The sequence below is a fragment of the Elephantulus edwardii genome, unplaced genomic scaffold (genome assembly GCF_000299155.1).
Source record: "Elephantulus edwardii isolate Elephantulus edwardi_28Jun2011 unplaced genomic scaffold, EleEdw1.0 scaffold00370, whole genome shotgun sequence".
NCBI classification, from domain to species: Eukaryota; Metazoa; Chordata; class Mammalia; order Macroscelidea; family Macroscelididae; genus Elephantulus; species Elephantulus edwardii.
The window spans coordinates 168,540-179,567 of NW_006400120.1; the positions used below are offsets into that span (position 1 = coordinate 168,540).

The 11,028-nt window shown below is 42.3% G+C and overlaps 1 pseudogene; it reads left to right on the forward strand.

Annotated features, from left to right (window-relative positions):
• The first annotated feature begins 2,991 nt into the window (after nucleotides 1–2,991).
• LOC102870942 overlaps nucleotides 2,992–11,028 on the forward strand; it is a 98,067-nt pseudogene continuing 90,030 nt past the window's right edge.

Genomic DNA, 11,028 nt, shown 5'->3' on the forward strand with positions numbered 1-11,028 from the left:
TCTCTCTCTCTCTCTCTCTCTCTTTATAGTTTGAGTAATTTGTCAAAGAGACAAATCACAGGCTGAAATTCTGAAGGCAATGGGTTCAAGGCCACTAGCTTGCTCTGTGGGAGAAGGATGGGCAATCTCCTCCTGTGTGATTAACTGCCTCTAAAAATCCACTGAAAAGTCTGCTATGGGTCAGTTCTGACTCAATGGTACACAACAACAATAACAACAAACCTAAGAAAGAAAGATTCTTACCACTGGACCGATAGGCAGCATCATGATGGATGGAGAGAAGACGGAAACAGTCAACAGCTTCTTCTTGCTTGGATCCACAATAAACACCCTTGGTACCAGCAGTCAGAAAATATGGGATGCATTGTATTGGGAAAATCTGCAGTTAGGGACCTTTCCAAATTATTGAGGAGTAGTGATGCCAGTTTGAGGAGTAAGGTGCAACTGATTTAGGCCATAGTCTTTCTGATTACTTGCTGTGTATCTGAGAGCTGGGTGATGAATAAGGATGACAGAAAGATTGGTGCCTCTCAGCTGTGGTGTTGGAGAAGAGCACTGAACATCCCATGGATGGTCAAGAGCACAAAGATATGTCTTGGAGACAGTTCAGCTGGAATGCTCTTTGCAGGCAAGAATGATGAGGTTTTGCCTCACATACTTGGGTATGTTGCTAGAAGGGGCTATTTCTTGGGGAAGGACATGATATTGAATTTGGTGGGGGATCAATGAAGTAGAGGAAGACCCTCAGTCAGGTGGATTGGCAAGGTGTCTGCTTCAATGTGCCCTTATGTTTCAGGAAGTGTGAGGATGGTGCAGGATAGAGCAAGGTTCAGAGCTGTTACATACAGGGCCACTGTGAGACACAAATGACTTGACAGCACCTAACAACAACAAAATGTTTTATATCTTTTATGCATATTGTTGTTGTTATGTGCCGCCAAGTCGCTTGCAACTCACAGTGGACTTGTATGTAACAGTTCTGAACCCAGCCCTATCTTGTGCCAACCTTAATTTTCTTTGAAACACCTATTCCCATTATCCCAATCACTGAGTCAATCCATCTCATCTGGGGTCCTCCTCTGTCCCTCCACCCTTCCAAACATGATGTCCCTCTCCAAGGACTGATCCCTTTCTGTCAACATGCCAAAAAGTATATCAGATGGAGTTTCAAAATCCTTGCCTCCAAGGAGCAGCCTGGTTTCACCCTCTCCAGCATGATTCTATTCTCCTAGCTGGTGTTATTAAAGAGCTCTGGTGGTATATTCCATAGAGAGTTGTACTGCTAACTCAAAGGCTGAGTTATATAGTAGTTTGAATCCACTAGAGGTTCCTTGGGAGAAAGATGGACATTCTCTTTCCATGCAGTTTACACTTCAGACTGGCCGCTGGGTCAGTTATGAGTTGGCTCTGACTCAACAGCAATGAGTTAGTTAGTTAGTGGTATTCAGTTGACTTGACTCCGACTCTAGGCACTTTACGTGCCAAATATTGAAACTCTCAGCATCCTAACTTGTAAAGTGCAAAAGAAAAAGTCCTGGTGGTGTAGTAGGATAACTTTTGGGTTGCTAACTGAAGGAGCTCTGGTGGCCTAGTGGCAAGAAGCTGCACTGCAATCCCAAAGGCCCGTGGTTTGAGACCACTAGCTGTTCCACGGGAGAAGGATGGGCAGTCTCCTACTGTATGATGAACTGACTCTGAAAACCTTCTGTAGGGTCAGTTACGGGTTGGTTCTGACTAGACAGTACACAACAACAACAAAAATCTAAGGCTGGGTAGTTTGAACCTCCTGTTGCACGGCAGAGAGAGTAAAAACCCACTCAATAGTAGTGTTGTGGGGTTGGGGTTTTTTGTTTGATTTTTTTTAGAGGAGTTTTTTGGATTTTTTAGAGGAGTAGGAGTACAGAGATAGGGAGAGTCCTAAATAGCCCAGGTCACTGACCTTTTAGCTACATTGGAATGCTGTCATTGGGAGAGTATGTGCATGTTCCATTGGGTTATGTTTGTTTATTTGGTACAATTCTACTTCAGAAAGTCTTGTATAGTTTTCTGGGGAGAATAAATGCTTTCCCAGCAAATTCACCCTGAACTTCTTAGCTTTCGGCTTTTCTTTTAGGAACAGAGATTTTCATTTCCATCTTTGGTTCAGATTATAGATTTAGAGGAGCAAGTATCAGGGCAGCACTTAATCCTAACACTACTGGAGATTTCCATTTCAAGAGCAACCATATTTTTTTCTGAGTCAGTTTTTAGATGAAGCTTATGAAATAATTTTTAGCCATTTAGGGGTCTGTCCTAAGTGAGAAAGATTTCAAAGCCACTCAACCATGTCATTTAATACTGAAGGACAGTAGATGAAGTGACAGCAGTAGTAGTAACAATAGTAGGAGTCAAACTCAAACTGATTGCCAGTGAATCAGAGATGATCCATAGCTGACCCTCCATTGAGTTTCTGAGGCTGTAAATCTCAATGGGAGGGGATTTTCCATCTTTCCCCCATGAGCCGGATTGGAACTCCCAGCCTTTGGGATGGCAGTGCAACTGCCTTATAAGTGCCGTCGAGTCGCAGGTGACTCATAGCGACCCTATGAAGGAGAGTCCTCAATGCTTGGGTGCCTTTCATCCTCTCTCCAGATATCTATCTATCTATCTATCTATCTATCTATCTATCTAAAACCAGATTTGTTTTTCTTTAGTTTTGAGTTCTTCCGATGCAATAAATTTTTTATTTACTTAAAAAATATATTAATTTTTGTGTGTGTGAGTGTACAATCAAATAGGATCTGACTGGTACAGGAGGAGATTGTCCCTCCTTTTCCAGTAGAGCATCTGGTGGATTTGAACCACTCACCTCTGGGATTGCAATACAGCTTCTTGCTGCTAGCCCACCAGAGCTCACCTGATGTGATAAAGTATTAAAAATTAAAGATTTATTTATTTATTTGCTTCATATTCAGAATATGTGTGTCATCAAGTTGATTCCAACTAACCAATATGACAGAACTGTACATGGCAGAGTGGAGGGTCAGTGAAAGAAAGACCCTCAACCAGATTTATTGGCAGAGTGATGGCAGCAATGGGCTCAAGTATGTCAGAGAATGTGAGGATGGCACAGGATAGAACAAGGTTCAGATCTGCTGTTTATATGGTGCTATGAGTTGTACACAACTTGAGGGCGTCTAACAACAAAAACAACATATGACAGTAGAATTCCTGCCCCTTGACTTTGACTCTTGATGACCCTCTGTGTTCCAAAGCAGAACTCTGTTTTGTAAAGATCCCAGGGCTGACTTTTTGAAAGTAGATTTTCAGGGCTTCTGAGATGTCTCTGCCCAGACTTGAACTCACAACTTGTGAATATTTGCGTCCCTCAAGAATATGCTTGGCAAGATGCAATATTTGAAAAAAAATACTTGAAAAGTCCCAAAATACATTCTAGGTAATCTGCACCAACTCCCTCCCACATTTTACCATCTTGTACTTTCCTTAAGAGTTAGAATTTTATGCTGAAGGTGGGAAAAGCCCAGGAATGGGCATTCCTCTTAAAAATAACACCAAGAACAAAACCACCCCAGTCAGTGGGGTAGTTAGAGACTCTAAGAGTTGTGAGAGGAGATGGGAACGCCCATGCGTGTGAGGCAGGTGTGGACTGAGGATGCACTCAGCTGGCTCTGGCCCTTTAGCGTTTTACATGCAATGCTGAGTCAGTGCGAGGGCTGGCAGGGGGAGTCCCAGCATCTGAAGTCTCATTTCCAGGAGTGCACTGTTTTCCTTTTTGTGGCTCATCTTGCATTTCCCTTTCCTCCTTCCCCCATGTCTTCAGCCCGGGCCTGGTTGGCATCCGTGCCCTTTCTGGGTAGGGTTTGAAATGTCAGCACCGCTCTGTCTTTACAAGATTTTTGTCTTTGCCTTTAGAGGTAGCACAACTGCGTCTGGAGGTGCCAGTAGATTTAAAACAAAACAAAACAAAACAAAAAACCACACAAACTTTTCTAAAGACATTTGCATCAGATAGTTGGAATTCTGATTTCAGGAAAAGAGCAAATCTCAATACAAAACTGTCAGTGTGGAAAGAGTTGTAGGCATGCAGGAAACAGCTATGCAAAGCAGTGCTTTGTGGAAAGCTGGGGACAGTTTCTGTCTCAAGACCTCACCTAGCGGACAGTCAGCTCCTAGCAGGTTCTAGTGCTAGACACAGAGGCCCGTGCTGTGGTAGCTGCCATTCCAACATTCTTTACATTTACTATGTAATGATGTTAACTGTGCTCATCTTGGTGTACAGCTGCCATAACTAATCATTTCTAGATTTTTTCCATCATTCTTGTTGTTGTTAGATGCTGTCAAGTATGACTCATAGCAACCTTATGAACAATGGACCTGAAACCAATCCTATCCTGTGTCTTCCTGTTCCTCTCCACCACACTTGAGCGTATGTCTCCTCAGCAGTGAGCTTCCCTTTCCTTCTCTCCCCCACCTGCTCCTGGTGACCACCAAGAACCATAGGCTTGTACACATTTGCCTATTTCAGATATTTTACATAAGTGAAATTATGAAGTATTAATCACTTGTGACTTGACTTCATTCAGCATGTTTTTAAACTTCATCCAGGTTGTAGCATGTATCAGGACTTTGCTTCTCATGACTGAGTAGTATTCCATTGCATGGGTGTATCATGTCTTGTTTACCTATTCTTTTGTTGTTGGACATCAGGTAGTTTCCATCTAGCATGATGTTTTTGAGAAAAGTTTGGAGTAAGTACCAGAGTCCAGGCTGCTCCTTGCTGTTTACTCTCTCATTTGATCCCATGGTCAATGGAATCAAAATGTTGCCTTTGAGTTGTAGTGTTGGAGAAGAGTGCTGACTATCCAATGGACTGGCAAAAGAACAAACAAGAGTGTCTTGGAGAAAGTCCAACTAGGGTGCTCCTCAGAGGCAAGGAGGGTGAAATTTGGTCTCATATGCTTTGAACATGTCTTGAGGAGGGACTAATCATGCTGGGGAAGGTGAAGAGTAAGAGAAAGAAAAGACCTTCAACAAGATGGGTTGACACAGTGACTGAAGGGATGGGGAGCTTGTTAGAGTGTGAGGATGGCATGAGACAGATAAGGTTTAGATCTACTCTTCATAGAGTTGCTATGAGCTGTAGTTAACAGTATCTAACAACAACAATAACAACTCCCCATTTGCCTCACAGTGAGGTCCTTGTTGACTTGGAGAACATTCTTTGAGGAGTGGCCCTGTGGATTGCCACATTCAATTAACCTATCCAAACTCAGGTAACAAGGGAATGGGCAAGAGCTTTCAATTTTACTTTATATATTTCCCTTGCTTCCTTAGAACTGAGAACCTCTCTAGAAATTGAGTCCAAGTAACATTTATGGATTTCATGATTCCCAAGCTACAGATGCAAAGACAGTGAAAAAGGAACTTGTAACTTAAGATCTTTTAAAGAAAATGGTAAAGTATTAGCTACTTTTGATTTCCCATGTGTGAACTTTTATTCTTTCACGAAATGGAATGCATAAATATTGACATATTAGGCATTGGAGAGATGAGATGGACTGGCATGGGGCATTTTGAGTCAGATGACCATATAATATATTACTCTGGAGATGAAAATACAAGGAAAAATGGGGTTGCCTTCATAGTAAAAAAAGTAATTTCTAGATCCATCTTGAAATACAACATCGTGAGTGACAGGATTATATCCATACGCTTACAAGGAAGTCCAGTAAATACCACTACCATTCAGATATATGCACCAACAACCAGAGCCAAAGAAGAAGAAATAGATGATTTCTACCAAATTTTACAGTCGGAGATAGATCGAACATGCAATCAAGATGCATTGATAATAATGGGTGACTGGAATGCAAAAGTTGGGAACAGAGAAGAAGAATCAGTAGTTGGAAAACATGGGCTTGGTGACAGGAATGAAGCTGGAGATAGAATGATTGAATTTTGTAAAATCAATGACTTATTTATTGCAAATACATTTTATAAGAGACACAAACTCAGTTTATACACATGGACTTAACCTGATGGTATGCATAGGAATCAGATTGACTACATCTGTGGAAGGAACCGCTGGAGAAGCTCAGTATCAGCTGTGAAAACTAGGCCGGGGGCTGATAGTGGAATAGACCACCAATTACTCATATGCAAGTTCAAGCTGAAGCTGAGGAAAATTAAACCGAATCCACAGGAGCCAAAATATGACCTTGATTTCATACCACCTGAATTTCAGAATCATCTCAGGAACAGGTTTGAGGCCTTGAACACTAATGAGCGAAGACCAGATGAGTTGTGGGAGGATGTCAAAGATATCATTCAGGAAGAGTGCAAACGGTCATTACAAAGACAGAAGAGGAAGAAAAGACCAAAATGGATGTCAGAAGAGACTCTGAAGATTGCACTTGAGCGTAGAGAAGCCAAAGCACAAGGAAGAATTCAAGATACTAAAGAGCTGAACAGAAGATTCCAAAAGGCAGCTCGGAATGACAAAGCAAAATACTACAAGGAAATGTGCGAGGAGCTGGAGTTGGAAAGTCAAAAGGGCCGAACTCGCTCAGCATTTCTTAAGCTCAAGGAACTGAAGAACAGATTCAAACCTAGAGTTGCTGTAATCAAGGATGCATTGCACAGAATATTAAATGATCCAGGAAGTATTAAAAGAAGATGGAAGGAATATACTGAGTCACTATATAGAAAGGAATTGGCAGATACAGAGGAATTTAAAGAAATAACATATGAGCAAGAGCCTATGCTGATGAAGGAAGAAGTTCAAGCTGCTTTGAAGGAAATAGCAAAAAATAAGGCCCCAGAAATAGATAGTATACAAACTGAAGTATTTCAGATAACAGATGTTGCCCTGGATGTGCTCACCAAGTTGTGCTAAGAAATCTGGAGAACAACCACTTGGCCAACTGACTGTTCCAGAGAAAGGTGACCCAACTGAGTGTGGAAACTACAGAACAGTGTCATTGATTTCACATGCAAGCAAGATTCTAGTGAAGATTATCCAAAAACGATTAGAATAGCACATCAGCAGAGAACTGCCGGAAGTCCAGGCTGGGTTTAGAAAGGGTCGTGGTACTAGGGATATTGTTGCTGATGTTAGATGGATCTTGGCTGCTGACATGTAACATAGCAACAAAAATAACAAAACTTTTTCCCATTTCCTCATATGTTCTTCTTGTCTGTTTATAACTTTGCCTCTACCCGCATCCTATTACAGGCCTTAGAAATTGGATAAAAGGAACACATGAAAAGAAATCCACTTTCTTTTAAGGTTATGATCTGTAAATTGTACAAATAACTTTTTTCTTATTATTTTAGCCAGATCATAGTCACCATGAGACATTTTATCTGCAAAGGATGAAGGGAAATTCTGTCTGTAGAAAGGTTCCCATGAGACCACCAGCTCTGAGAAGCCATCCTGTTCATCTGCCTGCACAATGTCAGCCCTCTCAGACCTGTTAAGTACATTGATGAGAACCAGGATGGTTATGTCAAGAAGCTTGCAGAATGGGTGTCCATTTAGAGCATGTCTGCATGGCCCAAAAGAGGAGCAAGACCCGTAGGATGATGGAATTGGTGGCGGTGGACATCATCCAGCTTGGTGGCTCCGTGGAGCTGGTGGACATAGGGAAGCAGACACTTCCTGCTGCCTCTGAGATCCTCCTTCCTTCCGTGCTGCTGGGCACGTTAGATTCTGATTCCAAGAAGAAGACTGTGTATATCTATGAGTACCTGGATGTCCAACCCACAGCCCTGGAGGACGGCTGGGACAGTGAGCCCTTCATCCTGGAGAAGCGAGACAGAAAGCTATTCAGGGGAGCCTCCACAGATGGCAAGGGACCAGTGACCGGTGGATGAACGCACTGCAAGCCTTCCAAGAAGACAAACCAGGAGATCCAGGTCAACGCACTCTTCTGCCTGGAGGGCATGGAGGAGTCAGGATCAGAAGGCCTAGACCAGTTCATCTTCAGCCACAAGGACAACCTCTTCAAGGACATGGACTACGTCTGGCAATGACTGGCTGGGCAAGCAGAAGCCCTGTGTCACCTACAGCCTCCAGGAAATCTGCTAATTCTTCACTGAGGTGGAGTGCAGTGACAAGGACCTTCGCTCGGGCATGTACCATCAGCTTAACGGGCTCTCTGATCGACCAGGAGGGGAAGATCCTCCTCCCTGGCATCAATGAGGCAGTAGTGCCCATGACAGATGAGGAGCTAGGGCTGTATGAGGACATTGACTTTAATGTGATGAGTATGCCAAGGACGTTGGCACCGAGACCCTCCTGCAAGAGAGACATCCTGATGCATGGCTGGAGGTTCCCATCCCTGTGCCTGCATGACATTGAGGGTGACTTCTCAGGGTCCAGAGCAAAAGCTTTCATCCCTCAGAAGGTGGTGGGCACATCCTTCATCCTGCTAGTGCCGCACATGGCTCCAGAGGTGGTCAGCCAGCAGGTGACAAGCTACCTCACTCAGAAGTTAATGGACCTGCAGAGCCCCAACAAGTTCAAGGTGTACATGGGGCCATGGTGGGAAGCCCCGGGTGTCAGACTTCAACCACTCTCACTACTTGGCTGGGAGGTGGGCCCAGATGATAGTGTTTGGTGTGGAGCCGGACCTGTCCAGGGAAGGTGGCAGCATCCTTGTGATTCTGAAATTCCAGGAAGCCACTGGCCCAAACCTTTGGTATTATACAAAAGTTCTTTTCCATTGTGGGAAGCAGCACAGAGGGGTTTTCTTTCTGTTGAGTGCAGAATGAAAAACGCAGAGAGCTAGCTAGCTATAGAATCTGAGACTTCATGCAAAGTCAATCTTTTACTTACTTTTTCACTGATAGGACTCAGTTTTTTCCAGTCCATATGAGAAGTTGAATTTTGTGTACACTCCTCATTTCATAATACCCTCTCCTGTAAAGGGAAACACCCTATTCCAAGTAAAATCTCAGATCTTGTAGGGCAGTGGTTTCCCTCCAGCTACTCAGAGGATCCTCTGTAAAGCTCTCAGGGGCCAGTAAGAGGGAAGAGGAGGAAACGGAGTGAGTAATACTGTGGGTCTGACTCCAGTGTGGTGATATTTTGGAAATGTTCACTACTGCATCTTTCCTACCTCACCTCATAGGTTTTACTTCCTCTTTTTGCTCTTCTCACCCCTGACTTGTCTTAGCAGTGTCAAGTATTCTGAACTAATGTTTGAGAAAGGCAAGGCTGGGATTATATTCTAACTTCACAGGCCCTTGAATGTTATTGTATTGTATTGTATGTATGTATGTATTTATTTATTTATTTAGGCTCTTGAGTTTCAAAAGTTATAAAAGAGAAGCGTGACTTAAGAAGTTAATAATAAAAAAAGAAGTTAATAAAAAAGGGGGATACCTATCATTCCTCCATCCTTAAGTATGACTTGTTTCCCCTTCTTCACATTGGGAAAAAGATTCATAGGGGGATACTGGGAAAAATTAACAGGAAAAGGAGATCTAGTTTTTAGTGGTTAAAGAGCCCTGGTGTTATTGAGTGTAACCTATGGGACCACCAGCCAAACGTTTAGCAAACCAAATCCACTAATAACTCTTCAGGAGAAAAATGGGAAGTTTCATCCTGTAAAGATTTACAGCGTTGGAAACTTGGTTGTTGTCGTTGTTGTGTGACATTGAGTTGAAACCAACCATAGCCTGACCCTCTAGTTAGTTTTCATGGGAGGAGATTATCCATCCTTCTCCAGTGGAGCAACTGGTGGATTTGAACCATGTGCTGTTAGGATTGCAGTGAAGTTCTTACCACTAGACCACCAGAATGGAAACTTGATAGGTCACCATGAACTAGAATCGGGACAGCGGGTTCTAGTGACAGGGAAAGGGACTCATTGCTCGGAAAACACCAAGTTTTCACCGAAGGTGATGGGTGGGGTGGTATTAATAAGTTCAGAATTCTCCAAATATACATCAGTTATAAAACTATTGTTATATAATTATAAAACTGACATCAGTTTTCCCAAGCCTACAAAACTAGTTACTCTACCTTAGAATTCTTTTTTTCCCTTTGTCAGTCATGTAAAGTACTTTAAACTGTCCATTCACCAGGAGAGGAAATGCATGCTTCCTTAGACTATCATTTACCTCTTTGAAACTGTTTTTTCTCAGTCATATGTACATTGTATCTTAAACTGCCTGTTTACCACAAAGGGAAATGGGCCTCTCCTGGATTAGCATTTACCTTTTCAAAACTATTTTTCTCAGTTGTGTGTTAACTATTATGTAAATAACCTGTTTATTAATAAGTGTATATGAACAACATTTCAAATTTAGCAATTCTGTAACTTTACTAACAAAAGTGTATTGTTAAGTAAGTTAGTATCTAACCCTAGTATAAAAACCTAATGACCACTCCCAGATAGAGAGGCAATCTTTGAGAAGAATCTCTGCTTTCTCTGGGATTTGAAATAAAGTGCTTATAGATATTGCAATCTGCCTGTCTTATTGGCAATTGACTGTAGAAAGAACCCCTTGCATTCAATAACAAAGGTGATGGGAAAATTTGTTAAGGGTAATTGATGATTTGGAATTGTGATGTTGATGAGGAATACTGAATATCCCATAGACTGCCGAAAGAATAAACAAGTCTGCCTTGGAGGAAGTTCAACCAGAGTGCTCCTTAGAGGCAAGGACGATGCAACTGTGTCTCATATATATTGGGTATGTTGTCAGGCTGTGTTAGTCTTTGGAGAAAGACATTATTCTGGGGAAATTGAGGGTCAAGAAAGAAAGAGAGACCCCTAACAAGATGGAGTTACACAGTGACTGTAAGAGTGGCCCCAAATGTATTAGAGATAGTGAAAAGGATGGAAGATGGAGCAAGGTTCAGATCTGTTGTTGATAGCGTTATTACTAGTTCTAGGAGGTTGAGTTTTCAAGTATGGAAATACAAAGGAAGAGGAACAGTTGTAAGCAGACACTGGTGATTGGGACATGGAACGTGAGAACCATGAATGTAGGAAAATTAGATATTGTTAAGGAAGA